Genomic DNA, 16406 nt, shown 5'->3' on the forward strand with positions numbered 1-16406 from the left:
AAAGGGCTTGGCATTTGATAGGAATCGAGTATGTTAATGGCCTGTTTCTTATGTCTCTGAAGAGAGACTATATCTGGCCACTTAAAACAGAAAGAAAAAAGAAAAAGAAAACCTCTTAACTGAAGTATAACACACACAGAAAAGTGCAGAAATAATAAGTGTTCAGCTGAATTAATTATCCAAAATGAACTCACTTGTGAAACCACCTCAAGAAATGAAACACTACAAATACCCTCCCTAGGATTTCTACTCATGTCCGCTTTCAACCACTGAACTTTTCCCCAGAACTAACCACTATTTTGACTTCTAATACCATTGGTTGTTATGGGGAAGTAGGTTCTACTTACATAAATGGGTTAGAAAAAAGCTTAGGGTGGAAAGCTGCCACCATGGGGCGAAAGCACTTGAGGTTAACTTGGGAGATATTGTAATGGGATCATGAATATCTTGTTATATCACCTGCAGGAAATTACTTTCCATTTGATGCCTATATACTATTGTTCTTTGATCACAAACTCCACTTGCCCCCCAGACCCTTTGCTTCTTACACACTCAAGTTAATGATTACTGTCTATTTTCTCAATGTTCACGTGTGTAAGATCTTATTTTCTGCACATTCACCATGTGGGTAATAGCTTGTGAGCTCAATAAATATGGAGATGAAACCCCTGTTCAGGGCTCTTGGCTCCTCCTGGACATTAGCCTCTCTTGTATTCAATTCTGCAATCACTCTCTTGCTGCACAAGAGTGAACTCCAGACTCATAGTCTGCGACAGTTGGTTTTGCCTACATTTCTTCTTCTTCTTCCTTTTTTTTTTTTTTTTTTTAGCTGTGTGTAAATGAAGTTACATATAATGATTCTTTTGTGCCTGGCTTCTTTTGCTAATTTATATTTGCCATATTCCTTGCTGTAATTGCGTGTGGGAATAGTTTTATTCATTTTGATGGCTATAGTGTGTTTCTTTGTAGGAATGTATCACAGTTTATTTATTTCACATCTGATGGACATTTGGGTTAGTTCCAGTTTTCAGTGATTATGAATAATCTCACTGTGAATGTTCTTGCATATGTCTTTTTGTTAATATGTGTGCATGGTGAGTGGTGCATCACTAGGAAGATATCTTTAACCTGAGCAGATAATGCTAAACAGATATCCAAAATGGTTTTCCATTTCTGCCAGTAGTGTTTAAATGCTTGTAGCTCCTAAGACTAGCCAACACGTAGTATTTTCAGTCATTTGAATTGTGATGCGTTTGTAGAGTTGTTTTTACCTTTCCTTGACTGCTAATGTGGTTAGCCTCCTTTCCTGTACTTGTTGGATATTTGGATAACATCTTTTGTAAGATTCTTATTCACAGTCTCTCACCCATCTTTTTGATTAAATTTTAGCTTTCTCTTATTGATGGTTTAGATTTTAAAATGTATTCTCTAAAGAGCCCTTTGTTGATTATATATGTGACAGATATTTTCTCCTAGCCTGTGGCTTTACTTTTCACTTTCTTAATAGTATCTTTTAAAGAAAAGAAGTTCTTAAGTTTAATGTAGTCCTATTTATTATTTTTTTATTTGGTTAGTACCCTTTGTCCTCTGGGAAATATTTCTTAATCTCAAATCATCCAGAAGATATTCACTTGCATTATCTTCTAGAAACTTTATTGTTTTTACTTTCATATTTATAATGACAATCCCCCTGGAATGCATGTTAGGAGTTTATCTACTACATTTCTTTGGCTTTCTTTTTTGATCCAGTGTTCTGTCCCCTTTATGGGAAATAAAATGAAACTGTAATCTAAACAGGATATGACTATTCATACATTTGTGCTTCTTATGACTGTCCTTTCACATAGCACCTCATTTTCCTGAACTTACTCCCCATTTTTTTGAGCATATTTGAGATGTAGGATGAGTTTCTTAAGGAACTTTTTAGCATTCTAGCGTCATTTTCCCCAACTTATTCCCCATTTTTCTTGAGCATATTTGAGATGTAGGATGGGTTTTTTAAGAAACTTTTTAATATTCTACCTTCTTAAGGAGACTAGGACAAGAGCATTCTGCAATATATGCAGACAGCCCAAAGTAGTTGAAACAGATACATAGAGTGATTTATTTGTGGAGATGCCGGTCATTCTTTTCAAAATTTTCCCACTATTCTCTGCCATTCCTTCCTGAGCCCAGTATCACTCTCAGTACCTGGACTTAATCACCAATAACAACTCTTCCCTTTGACGGTTAGCAATATGAAAGAAGGAAGGAAGCTTTCATATATTCTATAGCAGGACTTGACAGCATTACGAAAACACAATGCTGCTTTTCAACTGTGTCTATGCGCGGGGCTATATCGGTGCTCATTGGCATCTATTGTTTTGGGAATAGCTTTTCCATGGCTAGATAAAACATAATCGCAAGAAAGGTTATTGGCAGATACTCCAACAGGGAATACGTATTCTTTGGATTTATTTTTGGTGCTGCTACCTTTCTTTCCAAGTCAAACACTGTTATGAACTCAAACCTTTGGTTCAGCAATGAAAATGTGTAGAGAATGTACAAATGCTGGATTGCACTGGGGTCTTCTTTTCACATATTTCTCACAGGCCATGTTGTCATTCCTGCCATCTTTGGCGCCTCTGCTATGGTGATTTCAATGCTAACATTTTTGCATTTCTCTGAACAGTGGCATTTTATTTAATTTTTTAAGAGCTGTAGGTCACAATTACAAATATCTTTTTCTTTTTTCTTTTGCTTTCTAGAGCTGACAAAAAAGGGAAGCGCTATCTAAGGAACAAGGTGTGAGTGAATCTGCCAGAGGCTAGAGCCATCCATGATTTACATCCTTCCCTATCTCTTTGGGAGAGCACTGTTTTCATGTCTCTGTGCAGTTTGCAGTTTTTGAAGGGCACGTTAATAAAGGTGCACTCCAAGGAAGATAGGGAAAGGTCAACTAGTGCTTCTTAACTAGTTTTAAAAAACTTCTGACTTCTACAGCTGTATAGATATGTGCACAGACATAATTGTTAAGGGCTTACCCTACAACGTAGCCGAAAGTAATGTGTTTTTTCTCTAGCATTGGCCTTTTAAAATGTCAGTAACTTTGTTAATTCCAAACCAATTAGTTTCACACTTTTCAAAGGATAAATTCAGACTAGTCATATGTATCTCTATATTGTGATATAATAAAAAAATATATATGTATATACATATACACCTGCACACATTTACTCATTACTTTCAGTTCTAGGTATGATGCCATTGTTCTTACTACTTTAACTTAATATGCAAGATTTAGAAAGATTATAAGTAAAATATGTATGCTGATCAAAAGGGAAATTGTGGCTTATAAGTATTTTCACTTCAAATATTCAGAAAATACTATTTAGGATTTAAAAATCATGGCCAGGCTGTTCTGAAAATCCCCCAGTTCTGACTCTATATGGCCATGCTCTGGGTGTGAATTTGTGATAGAATGAAGACAAAATCTCCGCTCTCAGGGTGCCAATATGCTACAATTTTTCACTTTGTATAGATTCAAAATCATGAGGTTACTAAGGCAGAGCAGTAGTTTTTATTATCTGCCTCTGCTGTATCTCACTGGTTTTATTTATTTTTCTCCTTCCTAATTTCTGAGGGTTAAACACCATTGTGTCCAAGACTGTAAATATTTTCCATTCTGGTAATAAGGAAGTGGGCCACCTTTATTGAGACTGGGGATAAAGTGCTCATAGGCAATCACTCTATGAAAAGGATGCCAAGTGGAAGATTCTTACTACAACTGAAGTCTTTGTGTCTAGCCAGCGGATTTGATACCATTGCGCATTTGGTACGGCTTTTGATGTAGGGATATCAAATTAAACTTGTGTCTTATTTTGACATAGTGTGATTCTTTCTTGCCTTCTTTCTTTCTGATTTTTTTTTTTGTTTATCTTTTGGCTAAGCAACAATCAAATGTATGGATTGTTCATCTTAATCTCTCATTGGATCTAGGGATTTCAGTATACTAGGGCTAAGCATGAGCAACAGCAGAATGTCCTTGATCATTATTATTTAGAATCTCACCAGGGTGCCTGGGTGGCTCAGTCAGTTAAGTGTCCGACTTTGGCTCAGGTCATGATCTCACGGTTGAAGGGTTTGAGCCCCACGTAGAGCTCTGTGCTGACAGCATGGAGCCTGGAGCCCGCTTTAAGTTCTGTGTCTCTCCCTCTCACTCGGCCCCTCCCCACCCCTGGTCGCACTCTGTCTGTCTCTCTCTCTCAAAAATGAATACATTTAAAAAAATTAAAAAAAAAAAAAAGAATCTCATGGATTACTATGTAAGGTCAAAGATGTTAGTTCTTTACAAATTAATTTATGGGCTTGATGTAATTCTCAAAAATCTCAGTATGATTATCTGAAATTTGACAAAGTCATATTAATATTTCAGCTGGAAAAAGGAGAAAGTAAGAAAAACTAAGAAAATATTGAAAAAAAGTAATGGATGGAAGGTTTGCTCCATGAACTATCAAAAGCTACATTAATCCAATGTTTAAAACTGTTAAGTCAGTCAAGCTAATTTATATATAGGTATGCAAAATTTTAATAAATATGTATTTGGATATAATATTCAAATGCTATCTATCCACATACCTATCTACCTACCCTAATTTTAATAATCAACTTTATGTCTGTCTGTTCATCTATCTATGCTTTATGCATATTTGGAAAGTTTACCAAAAAATATGCAGGGACAATATAAAATGATCTAAGAATTTTATTGAGTGGTATGACACATTATTAAATTATGTCCCTACATGGGAAAGGCTTGTAGGACATATAAATTTCTTTGATGCACATTGTGGCCTACTGCCTAGCACATAAAATAAGTATTCAATGAATAAGTATTCAATGAATTTAAGTTTCTTAAATCAAGGACTATAAAAAAGTTTGTGGCATTTTGTAATCAGTTGTTGAAAGCTTTATATCAGCGTGAGATATAATCTAAATCAGTATTAATTTATATAAAGAAATTGTCAGGAGGGGCGCCTGGGTGGCTCAGTCGGTTGAGCATCTGATTTCGGCTCAGGTCATGATCTCGCAGTTCGTGGGTTCAAGCCCCGCGTCGGGCTCTGTGCTGACAGCTCAGAGCCTGGAGCCTGTTTCAGATTCTGTGTCTCCCTCTCTCTCTCTGACCCTCCCCCGTTCACACTCTGTCTCTCTCTGTCTCAAAAATAAATAAACGTTAAAAAAAAAAGAAATTGTCAGGATAATTAGTGAAAACATTTTATCTTAGTTACCTGGTAAGAATATATTTACAGGAGATAGGGAAATATGGATGAAGAAAACTCTCGAAGTTTGCCACGTTATGTTGGTGAATGAATAGGAAAAATATCTACCAGAAAATAGTAGCTTACCAGAAAAAAGGTAAGGGATCATCTATGCTCATGCCCTGGATTATATACTTGTACATATTCTCACTATAGGGCAGTGCCAGCTAGGCGTAATCTGGCGTATCAGGCATTACATTCAAAGCAACAGGAAATTGGGAAGAAATGCAGATTTCGAAGGGAGAGAGAAACCTAGACTGACATTTAATAACTGTTCTCCCTGATATATGATTCATCAAAGTTCTTTTCAATATAATTACTCATGAATATGGGAAGTCAACTGCAATTTATTCCCAGGAATCAATTAGTGCTTTTCTTGCTAGATTGATCCCTCATGGTTTCTGATCACTATGCCTGGATTTGGACCAGTGATGTAGAGTGCATTCATTTTTCATTCCTGTATTTCTTCAATAAATATTTATGAAATGCCTACTAAGTGGCATAATAGCGCTAGGTGCTGTTAATATAACAGGCAATGAGACCTGGTTTCTGCTCTCTCAAGGAAAGAGAATGGGAAGTACTGGGGGACACATTTTGGTGTGTTCACAGAATATGGTATAAGGGCAGTAGAGTAGCTGGAGAAGTTGTATGTAGATCAAAAATATGTGTAGACTGTATAAAATATAAGTCATGACAAGGAGTGGAGACTGACTCCTAAGAAAAACGTGGCGCCATTGGAGATTTTTAAGCAATGGAAGAATATGGTCATATTTGCATTTTAGAAAGACCACGTTATCTATGGTGCTAAGGAGATTGGAGGCTTTTGCAATAATTCAGACAGGAGAGAGTATAGGTTTTGTAAGGGTCCACAGTTTATATAATTTGGGATCCTCTTTACGAAAAATAATACAAAGCTTTGAATACAAAATTAGATACAAGGTTCTAGAAGGGACCTTAAGACTCACGAGCCCTCCTCTAGTTCACCTCTAGACCTAGAGAAGTGATTTTGGTGGTCTGAACTATGGCGGTGATAGTAGAGATGAAGAGAAATGAATGGATAAGGAAATTTGAAAGACTTGTGATTAGATGTGCAAGATACAAAGAAGGAATGATCAAAGATGATGCTTCATTATCTGGCTTCAACATTTAGCTGGGTAGATAGAGGATCTGTTCACTGAGATAGGAAACACAGAAGTAGATTTTGGTGGCAATAGGATACATTTCAAGAAGTACGACAACCCATGTCAGGTTGAAGCGATGGTGAAACATTTGGGTGTGAAGCTCAAGAGAGTTGAAATTATCCCACTTCGAACACAGCTCAGTTCATTTGGCAGCTTATGTGTTCAACATCCTGAGGATGAATATAAACCCACAGTGGTTTTCAAAAGTAGATGTAGACTTCAACCCGCGTAGTAAATAGTAAAATGATCATTGCCTTGCAGCACTATTGTCTAGGTCTGAAAATTAATGGTGGGTTATGTAGGACTCTTGCTGTTTTTCTCACCTTTAATGTGGTACCTTTCAGGATGATTTTTTTCTTGGTCCCTAGCACTATAATATTGGGACAAATCCTGCTTAGCTAGCAGGTTACCCGGAAGGCTTTCAGTTCTCTGGGGATGATGAATTCTTGGTTGTGTGTGTAGGGTTTCTCTAATGTAGGTCAGTGTCTGAGCTTCCTTTGATTGTTAATCCATAGTCTTGAACTGATTATGCAACCCACTGAGGACCTGCTAAATATAATGTTTTAAAGTTCAATGGCAAATTCCCTTCCCATTGTCCTTTAACTTGAAAATGGCTGAACAGATTTTTCTAACACTTTTCATGAAAATAAAGAAAAATATGCTTCCAAAGAATCTAAAAATCATCCTAGTAGGGAAGTTTTAGACAGTTATCAAATGACTTAATACAAGAGATAATAATAGAGACTGTTTTGCAATCTAAAATACAGCATTTTCTACTATGAACACTGTAATTACTATTTACAGCTAGATTATAGGGAAATCTGTGGGTGTCATGGAATTCAGTTTCAGAATTATGGAAACTCTGTTTGCATAATTAAAGGGCTAGTTAGTAAATTCCCTCCTATTTTCTAACCTATTTAAGCAGATCATATATGTGCCAATATTTCTTTGCTAACTATGGTGAAGGAGACAACCAAGTTTAAATCTTCTATTGCTGAATAATACCCATAATAACTGTGTATAATATATGGTTCATAATTAGCGAATATGCTGAGGTTTTTTAAGAACTGCATTAGATATGGCATAGATACAAATTTCTGCTTCATTAAATGACTTTATAGACTATATTTTGCTGCTTTTGCATATGCAATTTTTTTTTCCTGTTTGATAGCAGGATTACTTTACAGCTTCTTAATGAGAATACCTTTTTTTTTATTGGAACCTTGTCTGAAGTTTTACTGAAGCTCTCGGTGACCTATTTCTAATGATTTTAGAGCTCTAAAGTTTTCTCTCCCTTATAAGTAGCTTTAACTTATGTTTGATTAGTGGCTTTGGAAGTAGATTCACAATCTAATTTTAGGAAGGAAATCTTTTCTTACCGGAGAAACAAATTCAAAAATAACCTTGCACATCACAGGATGCCTATGAATTATGGAAATAGCTCACATCCCCGCACCACTTATTAGGCAAAGAGAGGGTGAAAGTCAGAGATGGTTCCTCTTAGTTGCATTTCGTTCTCAGTTGTATATGTGCAGGAAAATTCCTCTTTAATATCCTCTTTAATAAACACTGAGAACTCCGATGAATATGTTCACTGGTGGCTCTGAGAAATGATTATAATGCATTGTTAAAGTGCTCTAGTTTTGTAGTACTGTGGAAAAGCATAGCGGAGATGCTGGTATTCGGTGTTTGTAAGAAAGGGTGGGAAGTTTGCAGGCAGGTAAATGCCCAACACTCAAGGAAGTTTAAAAATCTTAATTGGAATTTGTAATAACTTTGACTTAAACATCAAGAAATATTGTGATGATTGAGTTGGGCCCTGGAAAGTGAATAGGGTTTCAGTTACCACACAAAATGGAAGGCTATCCAACTAAGAGAAAGAGTCAGAGACATTTATCCATAGTATCATTTTTTTTTCCTGGTAGAGTACATTTTTGTTGTAACTTCAAAGAAACAAGTATACTTTATAAAACTGAAACAATTTACAAACATGTAAAGTTAAAAGCAAATATCCACTCTGTTCTTTGTTTTCTTTTAAAATTTTTTTTAATGTTTATTTTTTGAGAGAGAGATAGAGAGAGAGAGAGACAGAGTGAGTGGGGGATGGGTCGAGAGAGAGGAAGACACAAAGTCTGAAGCAGGTTCCAGTCCACGAGCTGTCAGCACAGAGCCTGACGCGGGGCTGGAACTCACTAACCGTGAGGTCATGACCTGAGCCAAAGTCAGATACTGAACCGACTGAGCCACCCAGGCGCCCCTGTGTTCTTTGGTTTCCTCCCTATTCCTAGCCCCTATTCATACTTCTCCCTGCATGTTTGATACCAATTATCTGAAAGCTTTTTCTATGCATTTAATCATTTACATATCTGTGTGTGTGTGTGTGTGTGTGTGTGATTAGCTTCCTAGCTTTGTAACTTGCACCCCTAAATATGCTTTATAAACCTTTCATGTTAGTGCACTTCAATCTACCCCATTTATTTTAAGAGTGACCTATCATTCTAGTATGAATATACCATAATTTATTTAACCATTACCATATATAGGCTGTTTATAGTTTTTCCACATTATAAAATTGTTTGTTAATTTATTTTTAAAATTTAATTTATTTTAATTTATTTATGAGAGAGAGAGAGAGAGACAGAATGCAAGCGGGGAGGGTAAGAGAGAGTGGGAGACACAGAATCTGAAGCAGGCTCCAGGCTCTGAACTGTCAGCACCGAGCCAGACGCGGGACATGAACCCATGAACCGTGAGATCATGACCTGAGCCAAAGTTGGTTGCCCAACCGACTGAGCCACCCAGGTGCCCCTAGTTTTTCTGCATTATAAAAAATGCTCTAATGAACATCTGCATCCATACTCTGATTTATTCCTCTAGCATCCTGTCGCCACCACGTTCCTTCCTTCCATGCCATCTTTCTGCACTATATCTTTGTACTCATGTGTAATTCTGTAGGATAGGTCTTGAAAGTTGAATTGTTAGGTCAACTTAAGTACTGACATACAGTTTCAAATTTCTCTCCCCAAAACTGTACCAGCCTACCCTTCCACCAAAAATGTCGTGGTGTTTATAAATCATTAACCCTGCATACGGTTTTGCCTGTTTGGCTAGATAAAATGATACATTACGTTTCCATTTTTTTGTTTGCTTTTCTTGTTCCTGAAATGGTGAACTTGAACATCTTTTCACGTGTTCCTTGATCCAATGGAGTTCCTGTATTTTTTGTTGTTGTTGTTGTTGTTGATTTTTATAATGATTTTTTTTTCTAAATGATTTTAGGATATCTTTATCCAGTTGGGCTATTATATTTTTGTCTGTTATATGTTTTGCAAATATTTCTTCCAAGAGTGCCACTTATTATTTTAAATTTGTCTTTTGTGAAAGAAAAATTTTGAATTTTGATGTAGTTAAGTCTGTCATTCTGTGTGTGTGTGTGTGTGTGTGTGTGTGTGTGTGTGGTTTTTGCATTATATCTCTAGTCTTTGCCAGATTGACTATAAAAATGTTCTTTTAAAATCTCTGTTGGTACTCTCATAGTTTTGTTTTTAATTTTTAATGTTTATTTTTGAGAGAGAGAGAGAGAGAGAGAGAGAGAGGAGGAGGAGGAGGAGGAGGAAGTAGGGGGAGAGAGAGAGGGAGACAGAATCTGAAACAGGCTCTGTGCTGTCAGTGCAAAGCCCTACATGGAGCTTGAACCCACAAACGCTGATATCATGACCTGAGCCAAATTCTGACATTCAACAGACTGAGGCACCCAAGTGCCCCTCATAGTTTTTTTACGTTAGATTTTTAATACTTACAAAATTTAATTTTGCATAAGATGTTGTTTATGGCTGAGATTCCTGGGCAATCACACACTTGTTTCCTCTTTGTATTTACATACATAATTAGATTCCCAGCCTCCTGTGAGGCCATGTGCCTAAATTGCAGCCAATAGAATGAGAGTTGAGCAATGTACATCAGTTCCAGTTTTGGGCTATAATAACCTTTCAAGAGAGATCCTCTTCCAAAATGACTTTGTAGGTCATCTTTCAAAGGTGGTGAAGTCAAACCTGGGGAGTGTTTAAAATTTTTTTTTATGTTTATTTATTTCTGAGACAGAGAGAGCATAAGCGGGGGAGGGGCAGAGAGAGAGACACAGAAGCAGGCTCCAGGCCCTGAGCTGTCAGCACAGAGCCCGATGCGGGGCTCGAACTCACAAACCATGAGATCATGACCTGAGCTGAAGTCGGTCGCTCAACCGACTGAGCCACCCAGGCGCTCCAAATCTGGGAAGTGTTTAAATCCAAGACTCATCAATTAGGGGAGAGCCACCCACCAATCAGAAGCATCCATTTTGGACTCTATGTCAAGCAAGAAATTCTTCCTTATTTTTTTTTAGATTTTTCTTTCTTCTTTCTATAGATTTAAGCCACTGAGATTTTAGGGTTCATCTTTTACAACAGCTGTATAATCAGCATACAGAATAATATCATGGCTTAACTTTTTCCCAACTATAAGATCAATGGTTCCAACACACTTTATTCCAACACACTGTCCTTTATCCTCTAATTTGAAATTCTACCTTTAGCATATTCTAAGTTTCCATAGTTATAGGAATGATTTTGGACTATATTTTGTTTTATTAAGCTACTTTCATATTCCTGAAACAATACCATGATACTTTATTTACTATAGCTCATAATTGTTCTTGGCATGTGGTAGCAGAGTGATTGTTAAAAATTCAGGTTAGTCTTATTCCTTCAAACCCTTTCCATGAATCTTAGGATAAAATACAACATGTCTAACATGGTCTATAAAGCCCTGGATGATTTGGCCACTGTCTATTTTTACCTGTTTCCTTTCTTTCCTGCTGCTCAGTGAGCCTCAGCTGCTTCAGTTTTGATGAAAATGCAAAGTATCTTCTCACCTCTGGACCTTCACAAATGCTTTGCCTGAACGAGATACTATTCATCTTCTATGTCTCAGATCTAAGAATGATTCTTTAGAAGAGATTTTTTTCCTGACCTCCTGTCAAACAAGATCCCATGATTAAACGGTTTTAGGGCATCTTGCGTTGCAGTTATTATAATTTAAATATTTATTTGTGGTATTATTATTTTAATATTTTCTCCTTTTCTGGATTTAAAATCCATGAGGCCAGAATGGTATTTTTCGTTTGTTATGTATCCTCAACACCTAGTGTAACACTTGACACATATTATATACTTCATAAATGTTTGTTGAATAACTTAAGAATCTGAGGAATAATTTGATAAGTATGTCCAAACATTATAGATTTATGACTGGGACCGGTTTCAGAATATCCAGATAAAATCTTCTTCCCCTCTAACTTTTGTCTGTTATGTAAACAGAGAGAAGTCCTTGTTGATTTCACTTATACATGAAATATTCCTAAATATAAACAATTTAAGGACATATGTCAACTGGAAGACAAGGACTTGACTTGGAGGATTTTGCTTTTCATTAGTTGACCCACAGGTGAATCCATTCTTCACTGACATCACATGAGTCCCATCATGCATATAATGAAATGGCGAAAATCAAATTTTTTTTTTTTAGTAACCGTGGAGGCATTGGTTGTACCCTATATTGTATATAAAGTAGTATGAAACTTAATGGAACTCTGAAATATTATAAATAAATATTCCTATGTTGTCCAGATACTATTTCATTAACTCTAGGCCTCTTCAAGAGCAAAGATGATACTGTATACAATGTCTGAATAAAGCCGAGAACCTTTTCTACCTAGGGGAACTATGTCAAACTCCTATATATCTCTACATCAGTCAGGGAGGGTATGGGAAGCAAATAGCTCACTGACATGGTATAATTGAAGAGTCTTTTATAGGAGTCTATTGAAATGGTGTGGGTAGAATTGAAGGAGACCAATAAGGGATGGTGAGGTGCCCCAGGGTTGGTACTAATGGGGTCCTATTACCAGCCCCAGACATGAGGGGATAAGGGTAGAGAAAAAGTTTTTGGAACTTACAGATTGGGCCACCTGACAGGAGCCACGCCTTTGGTGGAATGGCATAGGTGACCTGTGGTAATGTGGCAAAGAGGAAGCTAGGGGAATAAATTCCTGCTCTCGTTTTCTTACTCTATGGTCTTGTGTTGGAATCTCTCATTTGTTGAATTCAGCTAGAAGCTAGATGGGAAGGTAGCCTCTTGATGTCATAAATAGAGGTCATAAAGGTCTTGGGAGACTAAAGTAGGGTGATGAAGGGTAGACAGAGAATTTGGAGGATGAACAGAAGTTATCTAGGATGCTCTGATGTAGCTAGAATTTATTTTATTGTCTTTTTGAAGTTTATTCATTTCAAGAGAAAGAGAGAGAGAAAGAGAGGGAGAGGGTAGAGCCTAGAGAGTGGGAGAGAGAGGATCCCAAGCAGGCTCCACACTGTCAGCATGGATTCCGACGTGGGGCTCGATTTCACAACCGTGAGATCATGACCTGAGCTGAAATCAAGAGTCAGATGCTTAACTGACTGAGCCTCCCAGGTGCCCCTAGAATTTATTTTTTAGTACATATATAGAGTGAATATTAATTTCACATATTTTCTAGTTCCACACCAATACTCCCAGCACCATTTGTAGAAACTTGATTTTCCCTACTAGTTTCTGAATCCATTTAAATTATTATAGATCCATTTCAATTATAATAGAGTCTGTTATGGGATTTGTATTCTGGGTTATGTTCTTCAGTGTTTACAGTAGTTTCATAAAATGCTGACTATATGATTTGATAGACCTTTTCTTATTATAGTTTTCAGAGTTAAGAGCTTCTTTGAGCACTTGTGGATTCGGACAAAATTTTAATAGGGGCCTAGGCCACTAAAAATCTTAAAGCTATATGGGGAAAAGACCATGTTTCTCCTATTATATAACACCTTTCACAAATATGTGGAATGCAGTATCTAGTATGTTACAGGCATACATAAAGAATAAAGAATGGGTGAATAAATTAATATAAATTTATTTAACAATGTACTGAAGTATGTATGTTCTAAAAGAATAGAATAATGCCGTATGTGCTGCAGATAAGACTTGAAGACATTTAATGACATTTATTTAAATAGGAAAAGACAGATCTGTATTTTCAAATACCAGTGCAAATAGATTGCATGTGAATAGGAAAGACCAAACACAGGATAATAGTGGTTAATTTCATGTTATTTAATCAATCATGCAAAAGGTTCTCACCAGAATCGAGGAGGATGGAAATTTAGGGACACATGTAAATTGAATCCTGTGTCCAGATACAAGGGTCTCTCAAGCGTTTAGGGGCTTCCCTGAACATAAACAACAGAGAGTATTTAGGTACTAAATATGTGGTCTAGGGCTGCTCCAACTCTCAGGAGGGAGCCTAAACTTCTCAGGGTAGGAGATGAAAACTTGAAGCTTCTATTTCATCTGTCTAGGATATTTCTATCTCTCTCCAACTCTTTATCTTATTGAATTATTTTTATTCATTATTAAAAATTTAGATGTGGTGTATACCTCTTACAAAATGTTTTTATTTAAAAGTTCTTTCCGGGGCACCTGGGTGGCTTAGTCACTTAAGTGTCAGGTCATGATCTCGTGGTTCGTGGATTCGAGCCCTGTGTCAGGCTCTGTGCTGACAGCTCAGAGCCTGGAGCCTGCTTCGGATTCTGTGTCTCCCTCTCTCTCTGTGCCTCAGAGCTCATGCTCTGTCTCTCTCTCAAAATTAAATAAACTTTTTAAAAAATTTAAAAAAAAAGTTCTTTCCTAATTTCCATTCTGGGTCTTCAGTGTGCTTGTAGATCCTTGGGTTAGTGGAGGCATCATCATCATCATCATCTGATCCTAATAGTTATTTAAATTACTATGTGCCAGGAATTTTGTTAAATAATTTATATGCATTATCTCACTTAATTCTTTCAATGAAATAGGTGATAAGATTGTAAGTATACCTAATTTAGAGATGCAGGTAGTGTACTGTTTAGAATCTTTTAACTTGTCTCCCCCTGTAAACTGTGAGTTCATTGAGGGCTTAGACAGTCACTTTCATCTTGTATTTCTGCATCCATGGCACTAAGAATAGTGACCAGTACATGTAGCCACACCCCAAATACCTGAATGAATGCTGGTTGAATCTATGTTGATTTAATTTCAAGATGTGGCTCTGATATGATCATTTTAAAATAAAATGGCACTTTGATTATTATCCTGCAAAGCCAGTACATTTCTGGAACAATAACTTCTTTTATTAAATTCACGAAAATATTTGTCAAATTAAGATAAAATTTCCTTTGGGTTTCAGTTCTCTGTTCTGTATGTGTGTTTAATTCAAACTGGATGAAAGAAAGAGAATCATAGGTTTCTGCTATTGAAGAAAATGGGATAGAAGACTTCTTAGCAAAAATAGTCAGTTTTTCAACTTGCAAATTAAAGTATAGTGTAGATTTGCTGTCTCGCCCCCATTAACTTCTTGCCCTTTCTGGCATTCTGAACCCCTGGGGATCAGATTTCCTGTGGCTGCGTATAACACGCTATTGATCACCCCTTCTGCCTTGTCACCCTTACTTCTCAGTACAAATTGGTCAGTGTCAATTGGAGGGGGAAGATAATTAATTTGCACTCACATTAAAATTAGATGTGTTCTGAAAGAAGGCCATCACCTGGGCTTGGACCCCTAGCTCAACCAATTTTAGGACGTGAATTCCTAAGCTAACATTCCAAAGTAGTAGAAGTGTAGGTAAATATATTTATTTTTGTACATCTGTGCTTATGTGGGTAAAAGATTGGGAGATACCCTAAAATAGATTCTAATGGCGATCTTTCTAAAGTTTTACAGTTTTAATCACATTGTGCCTCAAAGGTGAAATTGTCTACTCTTAAAATATTGGAAACTTCCTCAAAACCATGGAAACTGTGCATGAGACGTAAGATGACTGGACAGCAAAATAAGTCTTTCCTTTTATGATTATATGATGTTCTTTCCCTTTCAATTTCTAAGTGTATATGTTATGTTCATATGTCTCTTTCTTCTATTTATAGCCTTGGGAACATCACTACTTTAGAATCAAAGATGTCATTATGGAATAAAGTGCAAGTCATGAAACTATTCATAATATGCCTACAAGCAAGTGTTTTTCTCTCCTACTTAGCGTTCTACTTTGATGCTAAATAATGTATTTGAGGCACAGAGTCAGTAATCTTCCTAAGCAGAGTGACAGGAACCTCTAAGAGATAGGCAAGGCCATTCCATGACTCTGCTGGCCTTCCAGAATGCTTGTCACCTAATGCAATTCAGATTACATCAGTGAAAACATTTTTAAAGGGTAATGGATGTACCATTCCCCAGAACCCGGTAGCAGTCCCCTAAACATTATGCTTGTGGTGAATCCATAAAGTTTAAAATACTCTCTGAGAGAGCTATGGAGGAGTTTGGACTTAGTATTGAAAAGCAGTAACTTGTCCACCAGAGTCCTCTATTGTTTTGGTCTTATATTTAAGTTATGCTTATCTCAGCAAATCCTTGGTTAAGGACCTTTCTGTTTCTCAGCTAACATGAATAGTAAGGATTATAGTATTGGTCAGTCCTTTCAGAAGAGAGATGAATTTGTCTTAGATGGGTGGCTTATTAATTTAGAGTAAACTATATGTCACAAGCAATTCCAGAACTTTTTCATTGCTGACACTCATAGATTATTATTTTTTGATGTTTATTTATTTTGAGAGAGACAGACAGAGTCTAGTGGGGGAGGGGCAGAGAGAGAAGGAGACACAGAATCTGAAGCAGACTCCAGGTTCTCAACTTTCAGCACTGAGCCCCACGTGGGGCTTGAACTCATGAGCTCTGAGATCATGACCTGAGCCAAAGCCGGACGCTCAACTACCTGAGCCACGCAGGCACCCTAACACTCATTGATTATTGAAAAGATGTTCAAAAAACGTAATTTTA

At 36.8% G+C, this 16406-nt stretch overlaps 1 long non-coding RNA gene across 3 annotated transcripts in view; it reads right to left on the reverse strand.

The window, feature by feature from the left end:
• Window positions 1-16406, reverse strand: part of LOC132663840 (uncharacterized) — a 54460-nt gene that overhangs the window by 18511 nt on the left and 19543 nt on the right. The window contains exons 1-2 of one of the 3 annotated variants that reach the window (XR_009603296.2): window positions 12468-12626; window positions 11309-11485 (exon numbers count right to left, since the gene is read on the reverse strand). The exons of 1 other annotated variant lie outside the window; for it this stretch is intronic. This is a non-coding gene — a long non-coding RNA (uncharacterized LOC132663840). Of the gene's footprint in view, window positions 1-11308; window positions 11486-12467; window positions 12627-16406 lie in introns of those variants that run through there. One more of the 3 variants, XR_013551590.1, reaches the window with a different exon arrangement.

Source organism: Panthera onca, chromosome D4, assembly GCF_046562875.1.
Source record: "Panthera onca isolate mPanOnc1 chromosome D4, mPanOnc1 haplotype 2, whole genome shotgun sequence".
NCBI classification, from domain to species: domain Eukaryota; kingdom Metazoa; phylum Chordata; class Mammalia; order Carnivora; family Felidae; genus Panthera; species Panthera onca.